The sequence below is a fragment of the Carcharodon carcharias genome, chromosome 6 (assembly GCF_017639515.1).
Source record: "Carcharodon carcharias isolate sCarCar2 chromosome 6, sCarCar2.pri, whole genome shotgun sequence".
Classification (NCBI taxonomy): Eukaryota; Metazoa; Chordata; class Chondrichthyes; order Lamniformes; family Lamnidae; genus Carcharodon; species Carcharodon carcharias.
In genome coordinates, this window is record NC_054472.1 from 151,174,252 (window position 1) to 151,193,347 (window position 19,096).

Below are 19,096 nucleotides of genomic sequence, written 5' to 3' on the forward strand. Positions count from 1 at the left end.
CCACATTTCTGATACTGACTCCTAGATCAGGTACAATGCCTTTGAACGAAGGACATCCCACCTGGAACCCCGCAAGCAACCCAAACAGCGTTTGCTTTTTGGGCTTCCACGTGGCGAGTCCCCCACTCGCCACTGACTGAATACCAGTGATGGCGGGATGAGGCCCTTAAGTGGGCACTAATTATCCACAAGACTGCCCATCCCAGACTTAATCAGGGCAGTCTTGTGGATAATTAGTGCCCACTTAAGGGCCTCATCCCGCCTGATTAAAAGTCCCCCAATTAAATGTCCCCGCCTGATTAAATGCCTCCCGTCACCAAACTCGCCTTGGGGAGGACGTTAAATTCCACCTATGGTCACTATTATTGATAATAAATTTTTATTCCAAATTTTTTTAAATTGGAATTTGACCTCGTGGTGCTGGATGAATAGTCTGGGCCTAATTTCTAACATCAGCATTTTCTGTCAAGAGCACCTGTTTGCAAAGCAGCTGGTTGAATCTTATAAGGAATGCTGCAATTGCACACAGGCTTGGTTCTGATGCCATTTGTGGTGGAATAGTCCATTGGCAAACAGCATTCTTATTGATTTCTGTGTCTTATGACATGGAGGCATTAGTTTATTAAGATCTGTAAAATTTTGGATTGTTTTAAATCATCACATGATCACAACCAGATAAGGGTGTGCATTCATTTCACTTCATGCATCCAGATAGTTCACCCAGTTCCACTTATTATGAAATAATTCTGGTGGTTTTGACTCTGCTATCCTATCTGGAAATCCATTCCATGCTAATTTTATAAAATAAGTCATGTGATATCCATCCTAAATTTGCACTTTACTATTTGTTCCCATGTCCTAAACAAATAGTTTAGTTTAATACAATTTTCTGAAACTACTTTTTCCGCACCATTTTCTATCTATACCTCTATAAGTTCATCTCAGCTTGGACCTATAGAAAGGTTTTATTTAAAAAAGTCATAAGAATTTCTAGCTCATCTTCTACCATTCTGGTCGTCATGATACAATGATGGGGTTGTTGATCAATCATTGCAATCAATCTCAATCAATTGGCCCACAAGAGACTCATAAAATGATGAAAACCCCAAGGGTGAAGAGCATTGGGGCGTATAGGTCCAAAGTCATCTCAAGTATATTAAATTTACCACTTGTCATAGCACAAATTAGTCATATCATACTGTATCCCAAAATACAACTATTTATTTAAGAGGCACTCAAATGTGCCTCTTAAAAAGGAGCAAGACGGACACTGGGCTGGGATGGGACAAATTGGACCGAAAGCTTGGTTTGGGAGATGTGTTTTAAGAAGATGTTTAAAGGTGGAGACTAATGTACAGAGATAGGAAGGTTTAGTAAGGGAGCTCTAAAGTGTAGGACAGAGGTGGCCACAAGTCTCTGTAACACTGGTGGGTAAAGATGCTAAAATTCCCAGAGTTAGGGGATTAGCCAAGGCAGTTTGGTGCCATGCAGATTGTGGAAGGAATTATAGATGAGGACACAAATTCTACATTTAATGCAATGTGGGACAGGGAGCCAAAGTCAGCCGAGAGAAGGGGGTATGTTGAGTGAGTAGGACTGAAGTGCACCAAGATTTGTACAAGCTGGCTAGAGAATAAGAGGGCAGCAATTAGAGCATTACAAAGGTGAAAGCTGGCGGTGAGCAGACAGTGAGTTTCAGTGGCAAAGGAGCATGAAGTGATGAGAAGCAAGATAGGATTAAATGGAAGCTAAATTTCATTATAGTTCAACAAGAGTGCCTTATTATAGCACACTGCTATCTGGAGAACCTGAAGAAAGCCTAGGTTGCAAACTGTTCTTCATATGGCCTTCAATGCAGCAGCAAGCATTTAAGACATAGAGGTGTTCCATCATTGTGTGAATGGAAAGCTCCATGATCTTCCAATTTATAATCGCACAATAAGCACGATGGAAACATCTCAAATCACTAAGGATGAGGAGCAAGAGGACTGTAAGCAAGAGGAGGGAATGATTAAGGCAGGAAAATGCAAAGGCATGATCAAGGAAATCAGTTTTAAAGACCCTTGAAGCAAAATACAATTAAACTGTTAGTTGGAACATAGGCTCAAGAAGCCAGATACACAAAAGATGTGCCTGTTGTGCTGGGTTAGTAATCTCCAAGTAAACTGTCACAGATCAACAACTGTACATAATGGGGGGCGAAATTGTCTCACCTCCAAAAAGAGATGTGGAGATTGTGTTATGCGATTAATCCATGCTCATTCATTACGATATTACCAATAAGTTAAATAAGTGCTGTCAGCCCTTAAACAATTGCTGCTTGCCTCTGAGCTGTTCATTGGCCCCACACATCAGCATCTTAAAGTTGTGGCTGTAAGAAGTGGTGGAAGATTTTTTTTCAGAAGTCAATCTGGGCTGTGTTTCTTTGATCAATGGCAGAACATTTGACAGAACGTGTACCCAAGTTTTCAGATAGTGTGCTGGGGCCCTTGATGGAAGATATGAAAAGATGGAGAGATGTCATGCCCTCTAGACAAATGATTGGGAGGCAGTGGGAACAAGCAACAACAGAGGGCAATGCCATTTACACTACTAAAAGAACAAAAGAAGGTTAATGATTTGACATGAGTTGTCAACATGAGTGACACTGCCTTCAAATGGCATTTCCTATTAACTGCACCAATAGTCTCATTCACTGTTCAATTCACTACACCACCATCACCTAGCGACACTTATCAATTAACCCTGGAATTCATATGCTTTATCTCACCCTCACATAGTTAGTACTGTTGCAAGCTTTGCAAACACAAATCACAGCTCACACACATGGGCATAATCTTAGAGGTGATGGGGGCCTTGCCTGCTGGCTGGAGCGCTGACGGGAGATCCACATTACCTATTTTGGGGAAGGCCCACCGAATCACGAGCCAACTAGTTGATAGGCCAGCAGTGGGCCTTTCCCCAGAATCAAGACCTCGGAGGCAGAGATCCTGCCTACCGAGATCTGCCAGCCAGAGGTCTGCAGGCCTTTTACGCAGCAGCATCACCGGGGAGGCAGTAACTACTGCTGGAATGACAGCTATCCGAACCCCAGGATTGGAAATCGACCCAGGCCACAGGTATGTGATGGCAGAGCGATTGCAAGGGAAGGGGGTGTCAGCAGCAAGAGCAGGGGTGTGGCTCTCAGTGGGCCACCTCCCCTGCCCCCCCGTATTTTCCACTGGCAGGTCTCTCAATCAGGCAATGAATGCCTTTTAAGAAGAGACTACCTCCCCCACTCCATCCACACACCCCTCCCCCTTCCAGGGAGCCGCACTGTTTTACTTGTCATGCACACATGGTGACAGGCCCGCCCACAGCTGGGTTAATATGAGTGGTAGCGGGATGAGGCCCTTAAGTGGTCATTAATTGCCCATTTAAAGGCCTCAATTGGTAGCAGGGTGAGAATGCCAATCATGGGCCTTCGCACCTGGGATCTAATTGGGGCAGAGACAACAAGGTGATGGGGTGCTCATCTGCCACCCTCTGCCTGATTAAGTGCCTTTTCTGCCCCCAAACATGCCACTAGAGAGGGCAGAAGGCTCCGGCCACTCTGTCAGATAATAATTCAGGAAAGCCATAGCACCCAAACATATTGAGGGTCACTCACTGACGCATTTCCCTCTTTGTAGCAGAAGGTGGCACATAACAGCAGCCAGCAGGAAAAGATTGGAAGGTAACAAGCACGCCTGCATGTTTTACCCCCCATGGAGGAAATGCTGATCGTCATGAGGAGATGCATCACTGAAGTCATGGCCACTGGCAGGGCTGAAGGGACTAATGATGGGGGTCTCTGTATAACTGATCTTCTTTTTCTGTTCCTACTTCTCCCCCATCTCACAATCGCTTCTCATTCATAAGCTGCAGATGATGTAACCAAGGTCATTTATTTTCTCCCCCCCACCCCCCCAGGGGTGACAATGGCTCTATTTCTGCCACCCCCTTCCCACTCTACCAGTGCTTCTACTGTTACCTGTCAGCCAACCAGCTCAGACAGCTGCAATGCAGGCCAAGGCAGTGCAGTTTGGGAGGCAGTGGCAAGGCCCAGGGGACACAGGTTCAAATCCCACCACAACAGCTGGTGGAATTTAAATTAAATTAGTAACTCTGGAAATAAAAGCTAGTCTTGGTAATAATGACCAGAAAACCAGCTGATGAAGAAGTACTCTTCCATGTTGAACACCACTTGGAGGAAGCACTGAAGGTGACAAGGGCACAAAATGTGCTCTGGATGGGGGACTTCAATGTCCATCACCAAGAATGGGTTGGTAGCACCATTATTGATTGAGCTGGCTGAGCCCTACAGGACTTGGCCGCTAGACTGTGTCTGTGGCAGGTGGTGAAGGAAGCAACGAGGGGAAACCCTACATGACATCTGTCCATGACAGTATTGGTAGGAGTGACTACTGCGCAGTCCTTGTGGAGACAAAGTCCCACCTTCACATTGAGGATACCCTTCATCAAGTTGTGTGGCACTACCACTATGCTAAGTGGGATAGATTTCAAACAGATCTAGCAACTTGACTGGGCATCCATGAGGCATGTGGGCCATCAGCAGCAGCAGAATTGTACTCAACCAATCTGTAACCTCATGGCATGGATATCCTCACTCTACCATTGCCATCAAGCCAGGGTATCAACCCTGGTTCAATGAAGAGGGCAGCAGCGCATTCCAGGAACAGCGTCAGGTATACCTAAAAATGAGCTGTCAACCTGGTGAAGCTACAACACAGGGCTTGCATGCCAAAAAGTGGAAGCAGCAGTCAATAGACAGAGCTAAGACACCCCACACCCAATGGATCAGATCTAAGCTCTGCAGTCTTGCCATATCCAGTCAGTAATGGTGGTGGACAATTAAACAACTAGCAAGAGGAGGACGTTCTACAAATATCCCCACCCTCAATGATGAAGGAGATCAGCACATCAGTGCAAAAGAAAAGGCTGAAGCACTTGCAGCCTGCAGAAGCACCTAGTGGATCATCCATCTTGACCTCCTCCTGAGGTCCCCAGTATCACAGGTGTTGGTCTTCAGCTAATTCGATTCACTCCACATGATATCAAGAAATGACGGAAGGCATTGGATACTGCAAAGGCTATGGGCCTTGACACAATTCTGGCAATAGTACTGAAGACTTGTGCTCCAGAACTTGCCGCGCCCCTAGCCAAACTGTACCAGCACAGCTACAACATTAGCATCTATCCAGCAATGTGGGAAATTGCCCAGGTACGTCCTTTCCACAAAAAGCTGGACAAATCCAACCCAGCCAATTACCGCCCCATCAGTACTTTCCATCATCAGTAAAGTGATGCAAGGTATTATAGACAGTGCTACCAAATACCTTCAATAACAGCAACAACCTGCTCACTGATGCCCAGTTTGGGTTCTGCCAGGGCCACTCAGCTCCTGACCTCCTTACAACCTTGGTCCACACATGGACAGAAGAGCTGAACTCCAGAGGTGAGGCGAGAGTAACTGCCCTTGACTTCAAGGTCGCATTTGACTGAGTGTGGCATCGAGGAGCCCTAGCGAAACTGGAGTCAATGGGAATCATGGAGAAAACTCTCCTCTGGTTGAAGTCATACCTAGCACAAAGGAAGACGGTTGTGGTTGTTGGAGGTCAATCACCTCAGCCCCTGGACATCGCTGCAGGAGTTCCTCAGGTAGTGTCCTCGGCCAACCATCTTCAGGTGCTTCATCAATGACCTTTCCCCCATCATAAGGTCAGAAGTGGGGATGTTTGCAGATGATTGCACAATGTTCAGCACCATTCGCAACTCCTCAGTTACTAAAGTAATCGATGTCCATATTCAGCAAGACCTGGACAGTATTTGGGCTTGGGCTGATAAGTGGCTAGTAACATTTTCACCACATAAGTACCAGGCAATGACCATCTCCAACAAGAGATAATCCAACCATCTTCCCTAGACATTCAATGGCATTACCATCACTGAATCACCCACTATCAACATCCTGGGCATTACCATTGACCAGAAAGTGAACTGGACTAGCCATATAAATACTGTGGCTACAAGAGCAGGTCAGAGGCTGAGAATTCTGTACTGCATAACTCACCACCTGACTCCCCAAAGCATGTCCACCATCTACAAGACACAAGTCCGGAGTGTGATGGAATACTCTTCACTTGCCTGGATGAGTACAGCTCCAACAACATTCAAGAAGCTTGACACAATCCAGGACAAAGCAGCCCACTTGATAGGCACCCCATCCACCACCTTAAACATTCACTTCCTCCACCAACGACAGTGGCAGCATTGTGTACAAACTACAAGATGCACTACAGTAACTTACCAAAGCACCTTCCAAACCCGTGACCTCTACCACCTTGAATGACAAGGACAGCAGGTACATGGGAACACCGCCAATTGTAAGTTCTCCTCCAAGCCACAAGCCATCCTGACTTGGAAATATATCGCCATTTCTTCACTGTCGCTGGGTCAAGATCCTGGAACTCCCTTCCTAACAGCACTGCAGGTGTACCCACACCACAGGTACTGCAGCAGTTCAAGGAGGCAGCTCACCACCGCCTTCCCAAGGTCTTTTAAGGATGGGCAATAAATGCTGGTCTTGACAATGATGCATGCACCCCAGTAAATAAATAAAATGTCTGGTACAGCATGTTCTATACCTAGAGCTGCTCGAGATTGCCTACCAGTGCCAACAGTAGTCTCCTCTCCACCACCCATGCTGCATGTGAAGTGAAAACATCTGAAGTATCATTGGAGAATTATACCCTGAAGACCCTCAGTGGGTGTGGCTTCCTGCTAAGACTCTCTTCTGTCCCTCCTCCTTCTCCCTACTTTAACAACTTGTTCTGTTCCATATTGCCTCTGTTCCTTCTTGCAGTCATGCTTAACTCCCCAAGGAAGGCAAGTAGACTACCCATGTCTGGAAGCAACCTGTTTCAGCACAGCATTTTTAATTAACAAAGAATGACTTCAGCACCAGACAAACTACTCCCTGTAGCCCATTCAAACTTTAGCCAAGTATAGGGAATCTGCAAAAATACATATAATTGCACCATCAATCAGAAGAAGTAATACAGCAACTGATCTGTAAGTACTCCATGATCTCTTTAGATCGCACTGGTGGGGCTGAGGGGTCTTTCATTTTATGCTTGTTCATCTACATATTAAGCAGAGCTTAGTTTAGAGATTGGAGTTTCAAGATGGCAGTGTCAGTGTCAATTCTGCATTGTACATTGAATGATATCAAAATCTGCCTCCTCTGCATTCCTTAGGTCACTGCATGTGAACTCCTTTAACAAGATGGTGTCCCGCCCAACAGAAACATGCATCTGAGACCTTATTTTCAAGCACTAGGAAGCTATGAGGTGCCCAACAAACTGGCGCTGCATAGCCCAATTTCTCCCCCATTGTCTAATGACATTTTAAATCCATATCAAAAAGAACATGGTTATGATAGTCCTCCACATAGCAACCAAAGTAGCTGTTCCCACGGCGATTTTTCAATGCGTTGATGCTTTTAACAACTACATCATATAGAAATTAACAGAAATACTAAACAAACAGCTTACTTTTGAGCGAAGAAAATAGGCAAACATTAATAGGTCGCGTCATTACAGGGCTGGATAAAATTAGCACAAATACAATTACAATCCTTGAATGCCAGATCAGTGGGTAACGTGGCTGGCTGGAACATGAGCTCTGAGAAATGAAAGTGTTAGATTTGGCAAGATGCTGAAATAGTGACACTCAAGGGACAGCCTTGCCACTCAGATTTGAATGTCAGGAAATTGGGCGGGTGCTGCCCATGCCATTTCCTGCTGTTCAGTTAGCTTTGCAACCGGAAGTCAAAGCTCCACACCTCTTGGGCACTTTTTTACGAAACTGAACCTTCACCGACCAGCCTTGCACATAAGGAGTGGAAGTGGAAATGGCACTGGGTGAAGTACTGAAGGGATTCAACTATTCATGGAGCTGTACCAGCTGGAAACTCCACCATCATTACAGAGGGGTAGAAAACTGGGTGCTGCCCATTGATCAGAAGCAAAAGAGTTCCAACACAGACCAGCACAAATGACAATCTATCCAAATCTGATGCTATTGCCCCAATATTTACTCAGGGGTCAGCAAGAGAGATGTAAGAGGATTTCTGGATGGGAAACCTGGGAATAAAGGTTCTTGGCAGGTCCTGCCATATTTAACAGCGGGAGGGATCTTAAATGTATTGAAAAGATTTCCCGCTGAACAGCTAGCCAGATTAACAGATTGACTGTATTGGCCGGTAATCATCATCCAGATGACTGGTGTCAGGTAAGTCTGACATCATGGCAGGAGGAGGGGGAAGTGGTCAAATCTATCAGTAGGGAAGGGGAAACTTATCAGATGTTGCAAAGGTTGGGGGGGATGATGTCAGTTATTATGGAATGTGGACATCTTACAGTAGGAGATGATAATGCTGTGGAGGGAGAGGATAAATTGGATGTCGTGGGGTGGTTAGCCAACCTTGGGAGGAGAGGATGATGGGACTTGGCCAATCATGGATGTCTGATGGTGTGGAGATAAGCATTTTTGGCCGAAGTGAAACATTCCTCCTCCTTTTGGTCCAGGACCAGTGCATTTACCTCATTGATCCAGGCCTCTTCGCCTCTATCTATCTGCCAGGATTCCTCAGTTGTGGGCATCCATTCATTAAAATTAAAAATTCAGTTAAAATCAACAATGCAACTTTCTTAAAAAAATATCATGGACTGATCTGCTTCATGAGAGTGGGTCGGTCACCTGTACCACTTACACTTCCTCGATCTGCCTCCATTAAAACAGTAAGTGAGTGGGTTGAAGTCAGGTTTCAGAATTTTTAAAATTGCATCTTCCCACACATTGCTGATCCACCTGTTCTTGAGAGTTACATCTCTAAAGAATAATCCAAAAAATCAGCCATGCATCCTATTTTGAATTCTTCAGGGCTAATCACACCTTCTGTTTTTTAGTTTAATTAGTATTCCTCATAAAGAACCTACAAATTTTCTGAAAGTTCAAATAAGCTCTTTAACTGGGAGCTCTACTATCCATTTTATCTGTGAAATGATTTAATAATATCCTCCATCTTGTGTGTGCCATCCATGAGGACAACTTGTAAATGGTATCCTACAGTTACCAAGCCTGATAGTCATTATAGCCTAGAAATTACTGTGGCTGATATTTCATTATAATTTGTAATGCAGAACACCTTTAACGAAGAAAAGAACTTGCATTTGTATAGCATCTTACTGCATCCTCGGTGATTAGAATCATAGAATGACACAGCACAGAAAGAGAATATTCAGTTCCATCAGGCCTTTTCCAGCACTTTGAAAGAGCTATCCAATTAATCTCAGGCCCCTCCTTTTTCTTCATAGCTCTGTTTTCTTTTGCCTTCTTAAAGTTACTATTGAATCTACTTCCGCAACCGTTTCAAACAGTGCATTCCAAATGACAATAACCTGCTTTGTAAAACAGAAGTCCTCATATTGTCCCTGGTTCTTTTGCCAATCACTTCAAACATGTGACCCTTCTGCTATTGGAAGCAGTTTCTCCTTGCGCACTGCATCCATGATTTGTACACCTCTGTCAAATCTCCTCTTAGCCTTCTCTGGCCTACGGAGATCAACTCCAGCTTTTTCAGGCTTTCTACAAAACTGAAGTACCTGATCTTTGGTACCATTCTCGTAAATCTCTTCTACATCCTCTCCAAGGTTTTTACATCTATCCTAAAGGGTGGTGTCCAGAATTGAACACAATACTCCAGCTCAGGCCTAACCAGTGAACATCTTCAGTGCTTGACAGAGACTGTTACGTAGGCAACCATGACAGCCAAAGCACAGCATAATCCCACAACTGTTGCCCAAGGGTGCTGGGGGCTTTTGCAAGTACATCTTTTACACTCTTCGGTACAGCTTGATTTAGTGCCTCAGCCGACAAAGCACACTCCCTTGCCAATGCTTAATTCCCTCATTGCACTGATATATTGGCTTTAGTTACATATGTAGTTCTTGTAGTAGGACTTCAGCCTACTGACTCAAAAGTACCACTGCTGAGCCAAGCTGACAGAGGCATAAGATGTCCAAGGCACCTACTAATATCAATATCAGTAAAAGCTGCATTACCCCAGACTTGACCCTAACAGTAATACCTACTGACAAACATAATGAGTAAATGTGCATCAAACACGGGCTATACAAGGTACTGCCAGTTTTGCTTTGATTCACTTCTACTGAGACTGTATTTAATCTCTAATCCTGCAGCCTGCTGCTATCAAACACTTACTATGACTATTTTATTCCTTTGCTCCACAATGCAGAGAAACTTGTGAAGTGTTTCATCTTGGTATGAAGAATGAGGAGAGGCAATATAAAATAAAGAGCACAATTCTAAAGGGGTTCAGGAGCAGCAGGGCCAAGGCATGTATGTGCACAAATCATTGAAGGTGGTAGGGCAGGTTAAGAAAGTGGTGAATAAAGGACATGGATCCTGAACTTTATAAATAGGGGCACAGAATACAGAAGCAAGGACATTATGACAAACATATATAAAACACCAGTTCGGCCTCAGCTACAGTGTTGCATCCAGTTCTGGGAACCACACTTGAGCGATGCTGTGAAGGCTTTAGGGAGGGTGCAGAAAAGATTCACAAGAATGGTTCGTGGGATGAGGAGCTTCAGTTAAGTGGATAGATTGGAGAAGTTGTGACTGTTCTCCTTAGAGAGGTTTGATAGAGGTATTTAAAATCATGAGGGATTTTAACAGATTAGTTAAGGAGGAACTATTCCTGTTTGTAGAAGGTTTGAGAACTAGACGACACCGATTTGAGGTGATTGATGAAAGAAGAAATGGTGACGTGAAGAAAATCTTTTTTACACAGTGAGTGATTAGAGTCTGGAATGCATTACCTGAGAAGGTGATGTTGGCAGATTTAATCCTGGCCACCAAAAGGGAACTAGATAATTATCTGAAGAAAAAAATATTGCAGGGCTACAGGGAAAAGGTGGGGGTGAGACTAGATGAATTGCTCTTGTGGAGAGCTAGCACGGACACAATGAGCCAAGTGGCCTCCTTCTGTGCTGTGACCATTCTCTGATTGTATGATGCCATGATATGAATCTTTTCAGCATAGACAATTTCGAATTTCTCCTAAACATTAGAGCAATAATTTTGGCCCTTTTATCCTTCTGTTGTATAAACCTGGGTTCTTTTCCCTGGCGTTCTCCTCTCTGCCTGAAAGCACTAATTCTTATGGAATACAAATGCTAGCCCCACCCCAAAAACTTGAGCACGTAATCTAGGCTGTAACTCCCAGCACTAAGGGAGTGCTGCATAATCAGAGTCTTTTAGATGAAGCATTAAACTGAAACCCCAGCTCTCTCTCAAGTGATGTAAAAGATCCCATGAATTTTTTTATTTATTTGTTCATGAGATGTGGGCGTCACTGGCTGGGCCAGCATTTATTGCTCATTGCTAATTGCCCTTGAGAAGGTAGTAGTGAGCCTGTTGAAGGGGGTTCCAGCACTTTCACCCAATGACAGTGAAGGAATGGCGATATAATTCCAAGTCAGAATGGTCTGTGGCTTTGAGGAGAACTTGCAGTTGGTGGTGTTCCCACGCATCTGCGTTGCTGTGGTACATCTTGTAGATGGTACACACTGCTGTCACTGTGTGTAGCTGAATGTTTAAGGTGGTCAATGGGGTGCCAATCAAGTGCACTGCTTCGTCCTGGATGGTGTCGAGCTTCTTGAAGCTTGTTGGAGCTGCACTTATCCAGGCAAGTGGACAGTATTCCATCACACTCATGACTTGTGCCTTGTAGATTTTTGGCTTTGGGGAGTCAGGAGTTGAGTTACTTGCTGTAGAATTCTTATCTCCTAACCTTGCTCTGGTAGCCACAGTATTTATGTGGCTAGTCTAGTTCAGTTTCTGGTCAATGGTAATCCTCAGGATGCTGAATGTGAGGGATTCAGCGATGGCAAGGGGAGATGGTTAGATACTCTCTTGTTGCAGGTCGGCATTGCCAGACACTCATGTGGCAGAAATGTTTCTGACCACTTATCAGACTAAGCCTTCTAGGTCTCCAGGTCTTGCTGCGTATGGAGTATGGGATGTATTTGAAAAGCAGGGTTCTGGTCAGTGCTCTGGCCAACATTCCTCCCCCTACCAAAATATCTTAAGAAGCCATTCATGACATTGCTGTTTGTAGGACCTTGTTATGCTCAAATTTACAGAACAGTTGCTTAGATTTTTAAAAAATTATTCTATTCATAGTTGGGACATGCCATCGCTGGAAAGGCTGGCATTTATTACCCAGCCCTAGCTATCCTGGTAGTAGGTCTTCTTGCACCACTGCAGTCTATGTGGTGAAGATTTTCCAACAAGACTGTTAGAGCTGAAGTGCTTCAGGCTGTACTGTGGGCCTGAAAAGTGCAATATACACATGGTGCTTGTTGCCCTCCACTGCTTCATTCAAGTGGCCATTCACCATATGTGAGTCAATGCAGTGAGTGTCAGTAGCTTATTAAACTGGGGGGACCATCACTCCTGACCATGATCCTGTTGTCAACTAACATCCACGTGCATATTTTTCAGCAGAAGTTAGTGGATAGAAATCAGGTACAGAAAACCAGGCACATTTTTCAACTCCCTAACCGATCAAAACCTCTATTTATTTTGCACCATTAATATAGGAGAATATTCCGAGGCAAATCATAGGAGTTAATTTTAGAAAGAAGGAACAGATGTCCAGTGATCTCATTCCATCTTGCTTATTGATTGAGTTAACCAATAGATGGTTGAAGACATAGCCCTGGATATTTATGGAAGGTGTAGAGGAAATGGGGAGGAGCTGAAATTGGCGAGGCCAAGGATGCAGAGGTTCTGTTGCATTTAATAGCAAGGTATTATTTTCATTTTTCCTTCCATTTCTCAACCAGTCGCTGGCAAATTGACAGTGTGACCGGCTGCTGGGTGAGAAAACCAATGGCAGGAGGCGGGAGCCAGTGACGTTTGGACACTGTCTCTGTGATCGGAGTTGGGGTGCAGAGTAGGGCTTGCGAGGAGATTGGGGAAGGGGGTTGTTGTTAATTGTGGCAGGGGCTAAAGAGAGGCTGCAATTGATGGGAGAGGCCAAAGTCTTCCTGGAGGGATTGTGGGGAGCACCCTTGTTCTGCCTGGCTGACAGGAAGTGCCATAAAAGGCATCTCCAGACACCATTTTGCTGCTGGATTTCCCAAGCTGTTGCTGTAAAACTCATGACATGTAAGTACTCGTTAGAATTTGGTCACATTTTGTGTTTTTTAGGGTTTAGTCACCCCTGACTTCCTGCTTGTCATGGGGAGGGGGAGGTAGTTGTTTTTGAGCCCCATAGTTAAGGCTTTTAGAGGAAGTGAGAGAAGTAGTTTTACCGGCTTGATGATCAGTTCCAGCGTTATGTTCCTGTGTGCACCTCCAGTCCTGCAACACTGGTCTAATTCTCATTTTCTGATCCTTCTACTTCACAATTAGCATCCACTCCTTCCACCACATTACCTTATAGTATATATACATTCAGGGGAAGATAGGCAAGGAAATGATGGAGAAGGGTTATAATGATAGATTTAGATGACAAAAATTGGAGCAAGCTTGATTGGAGCATACATGAGGGCATGGACTGGTTGGGCCGAATGGCCTGTTTCTGTGACATGTATTCCATGTATCCCTCCCTCTGAATCTCCTCATTGTCACCTCCTTCCCAGCTTTCAAATATCCCCCAATCACCTGTCTCCTCTTCATTAATGTTTCTGTCCCCTGCTGATTTAAATTCTCTTTCTTTCTCCTACCCAATATCTACTGACCTGTAAAGCACTATTTACTGATAGCGGGGGAAATGACCCTGTTCATGCAAAGGCAGGTTTGAAGGTCAGACCAGGGGGAAATTCTGAAATGAGGGTGCTGGTTAATGCCCAACGTGTTCCGGCTTCCAGCCAGTCTTGATGTAGGCGAGTCATCACCAGCAATGGCTGCCTGCCTAGTACCAGCAGGTGCCCAGTTTGAATGATTAATTTCCCAATTGTGGACAGATGAAGTTCACCAGCACGGCAGCCATAGCCCAACATGCCTTGAGGTGGCTTGCCGGCAGTTTCCCAGGGGAGCCCACACAGCCTACCCATTCTTAACCCCTCACTGGAGCAGCAGGTAACAGTGGGCCACGGGCCACCCTGTGGAGGGGTTTTCCCCCTACAGGCGTGACCAGGCAACTGAGGACACAATTTATTTTTAGAAGATTGAGACCTCTTCAGAGGGCGCCTCCCTCATGGTGCTCCTCCGACAATGGTAGCACCTACCTATGCTAGAAGGGCTGCCCTGTCCTCTGATTGGTTCCCGCAGCCTCAGAAACTCACCTGCTAAACTTAAATGGCACTCCCAGAAGTGACCAATTAACCGGCCGACTCCGGGAAGATCTTATGGGCGGGTGCACTGCCATCAACTGCATGTCAGGAATCAGAAATGGCTCAATCCCACAATTATTCTTAAAGGGGTCAAGATTCCATCCAACAAACATTATGGGCTGCATGTTACCTATGTCGGGCAGGCAGGGCGGGAGCGGGCGGGGGCGGGTGAGGAGCCAGTTGCTGCCTGCAATCGGCTGCATGCCACCATTTTACGTGGGCGGGCCAATTAAGGCCCACTCAGCGTAAAATGCGTTCCGTAGCACCCAGCGCTACCTGTGCGGGCGGAGGGAGGAGGGAGAGAAAGAGCGCAGCAATCTCCCTGTCCTCAGGGAGATTAAGTACATATTGAAACTTCTTAATAAAGGAAGAGAAAAATTATTTTGACATGCCCCCTCATGTGTCACATGAGCTGGGACATGTTTGTCAATTTAACAAAATTTATTTATTGGTTTTATTAAACCTTCAGGAAACTTCATCCCGCCCATGGACGAGGTTTCCTTAAAAACATGAAGGCCGCTTGGGCTCTTTGCCTGCCCACCAACCTTAAGGTTGGATGGGCAGCAGTGTTAATGATGTTAATGACTTCCTTATTGGCCTTAATAGGCCTTTGACAGTTTGGTAGGCGTGCGCCCACCAAACGCAGTATCAGAATGACGCACAATGATGTCGGGACGTACGCCCAATGTCATCTTACGTCACTTATGCGTTGGCATGTTGGGCCTGTCCCCGCACACCGACAGCAACATTCTGGCCTATAGAAAAATTAGCTGTTTATTGTGTCTCAGGCTCAGGAAGTCTGTGTTGTGCAATCAATTTTTTTCCCTTAAAGCAGGCATATTTTTACAGTTCCTCCAGACTAATGGTTCACTACAATGCAAAGTTCACCTTGGAGCAACTGACCTCTCAGTCTGAATACCTAACTAATTAATATTTCTGCAATACGAGCTGGCTTTAAACTCCTTCTTCCAGCAGCTCACTTGATGGAAGTCGGAACTAACTGAGTAAACATGGAACATCATAGGTTCAATTCACAGACTGTGGTGTTTAGTTAACCTCAATTATGTGTGTGCTACATATCTTCTCAGTGCTCCTGAGCCGAGGAGAAATATCATTCAGGGGTTCCCACTCACGTTCATTATCCAATCACCTCTGTTACGTGTCGATGTTGGATGGAATCAGGATCAAATTCCTTCAGCTTTGAACAGGCTGCCAACCTCAGGTTCAGATCACAAATGTAGAATAGGTACCGCAGCGTAGTGACCCTGTTACTGGACCAGTAATTCAGAGTGCAAATCCCTCCATGGACTCATTTGGAGAATGTGAAGTCAGCTTTTAAAAAAGCTGGGAATAAAAACTTGTGTCAGTAAAAGTGATCATGAAGCTGTCAGATTGCTGTAATTCATTAATAGCCTTTAGGGAAGAAAATCAGCTGTCCTTACCTGGTCTAACCCATAGGTGACTTCAGGCCCACATCAAAGTGGTTTACTTTAACTGCTAGCATGCTACTCACTTGTATCGGCTCATGTGGAGAATAAACATCAGCGTGGACTTGTTGGGCCAAATGGCCTATTTCTGTGCTGTAAATACTGTAAGACTCATACCTGCAACAGTTTAAGATGCAAAGCCATGACAAGATCTTCATGGCAATTAGAGATGGGCAATAGGCACTGGCCTTGCCAGTAACGTCACATTCTTCTCTAAGGAAGTAAATTTGCCATCCTCACCCGGTCTGGCTCCAGATCCACAGCAAGTGGTTGACACTTAACTGCCCTCTGAAATGGCCTAGCAAGCCACTCAGTTATCTTAGGGATGTGTAACAAATGCTGAACTTGCCAGTGACACTCAGATCCCATGAGTTAATTAAAAAAACAGATTTGATACCTTCAGGAGAGGTGAAAATGAGCAAAACAAATTAGTGAACAGGATTTAAAGGGGAAGTCTTGGGGTAATTGAAATTTTCAAAAATGAGATGGGTAGGTTTTCTTTAGGGAGAAGACTGCCCCATCTCAATTTTGAAAATTTCAATTACTCTAGCATTGTTCAAATGAAACTGCTCATTCCAGGCAGTTGCCCAATATTGCATCAAGAATGTCCTTTACTTTTAACAAAAAATAATATAAATGATAGATTCTCTTGCATTTTCATTGTGACCATGTACTTGTCTCCAGTTTTCCACTTGCTTTCCAGCTGAACTATATCTGGTTCAACCATCACAGCAGCCTGATAACTGCCTCATGCATTGGACAGCAATGAATGTCTGCCGTACTTGAAGATCTCATGTACAATACATCACAGAGTTTTAGAATGTAATATTCTGATTTGTTTTATTATCCTCATTATAAGTATATGAACCCGAATGTGTTGTACCAGCTGTTATTGGAGAAAAAAATACTTGCGAAATTCGGTTCCATAGCCTGTGCAACATGCGACAGACGCTATCTTGCTAAGGGCATTAGTGCAGGTGCCTGCATCAGTAGTATGCAGAATAAGCAGATTATGATATCAGCCATTACCTAACGCTAATTTAATGCCTGTGCTGCTTTTTTGGACCTCGTCACTGTAGCTAACACCGTTTCTGAAACAGACACAGCTGAACATGTGTCCAGTGAAATGAAGAATGCCCCATCATTGCTATTTAAAGGGATGATCAATAACTTGCAGGTTAGTTGCTGGTTACTCTGTACTGGCTCTTTCTGAGTTTGTGAAAGTGCTTGGTGTTTTGATGAGTTGGTTAAAATTGGTAAAGGCTGAAGAATCTGCACATAGAGAAGGCCTTGGTTGTAACTGCAAGTGTTCTGGGCAGACCACTTACTCCCAAGTCATGTGTGCTATAATTGCAATCTCCCCTGGGTGGCAAAATGAGTGGCAGATAAAGCAGAGGCAGCAAATAAGAGGATAAGTTGCAGATAATGGAGTAGGAGGAGGTGGCGGAGGGGAAGGGCTCTCAGCAGAAGTCCTTACCCACCTATTGTCTTCCGGGATCCACCTAGGCTAGAAGCAGCGTCAGCATCCACTGCAATTCATGGAGGAAGTGCTCATAGAATTCTACCATCTCTTGTAACATAAGATGGAGCCTCAGAGCAGGACAAGAATGACACTGCCAATGACTGTGAAGGTGACTGTCACCCTGAATCTTGTTGCATTAGGACCCTTCCAGACTGGAAAAGACAACATATATAACATCTCTCAGCTCATGTTCACACTGCATCAGAGAAATGAGAGCCACTCTCTATAACATGTAGACGGATTTCATTGTGCTCTCTCTGCACCAAGTGCAGAGGGCAAAGTGTGCATGTAGCTTTGCGACAATAGCGAGACTCCCCATGGTGCAGGATGGCATCGATTGCACACCTGTGGCTTTACAGACACCTCAACTAAAAGCTGGATGTCCTGCAACATAGATGGTGTGCAACCATGCTCAGCACATCATGTTGGTAAACGCCAGCTATCCTGGCAGTAGTCATGATTTCATTCTGCATGTGTCTAGTGTTCATCGATTATTCAGCCATCATGTCAACCTACAGGGTGGCTGTTCAGTGACAAGGACTAAACCTGCCTTTATACCTGACTCATGACTCCGCTCCACAACACAGTCACACATGATCAGTATGCGTACAGTGACAGTTATGCTGCCACAAAATACATTATCGAGTAGACCACTGAGTACTAAAGCAACAGTTTCACTACCTTGATCACTATGGGGGAGATCCCCAGCATTCTACTGCATTCTCCACATCTTAGCCGTCATCAGGACACAGCCCCTGCCACCATATATTCAGTGACCACCTCGGCAAGAGGAGGAAGCAGAGGAGGAGGAGAAAGCAAAGGAGGAGGCAAATTGCACATCCCCATTCTGACCAGGCTGTCCTAATTGCCTCATTCAACTACAGTTCCCATGAGTTTAGCACCAAATCCCTCTGGTAGAACAGTCCCATGCCTTATCATCCCTCTGTTCCTGACCACCATAGCAACCTCTGGGCCACAATGCTGAAATAAAAGCAAACATAAAACAATTGTTCTTTATCCAGCAAAACATCCAATATTCTATACAAAGATCAACTTATCACCCTTGTGCATACCCTTAATACCTGAGTTATGGTTGCCTTTGTTTGTCCTAGTGCTTGTATGCAGTGCATATAGCATAGCTGGTGGAATGTTACTGACTTACAGTATGGGAAACTGCAGAAGGCTTGCAGAATGTCTTCAAGCTGCTCTGGGCCTTGAAGGCCTGGCTTTGGACTGCATCAGCTTGGCATGGGTGACAGCAGTCTGGGCTGGCTGGCTGATAGACAACAACAGGAGCGCTGGCAATTTGACAGTGGTGGGAGAATGAATGCTGCCATCCTGGGGCAGTACTGCATGTTAGCCTACAGAGCTACTGCCATTCTCTTGGGCTGCATCTCAGCAATGCTATTAATCTGCAGGAGCACAGATTGTTATCCTGCTGTGAGACCTGGCCTCAAAGGTATCTGCGGCCATGATGATAACAGAGTGAGTCTATATGGCAACATGACCTCATCCTGAGCTTCTACTGCTTTACAGACACCTCTGCTTGTTTTGCAATGGAAGTGGAGGTGTTGGCTATCAAATGTTTGGGTCATTGTGTATTCTTATACAGT

The 19,096-nt window shown here is 44.8% G+C and overlaps 1 protein-coding gene across 1 annotated transcript in view; it reads right to left on the minus strand.

Moving 5' to 3' along the window:
* Positions 1–19,096, minus strand: part of LOC121279409 (corticotropin-releasing factor receptor 2-like) — a 200,196-nt gene that overhangs the window by 175,077 nt on the left and 6,023 nt on the right. The gene's annotated exons all lie outside the window — the stretch shown is intronic.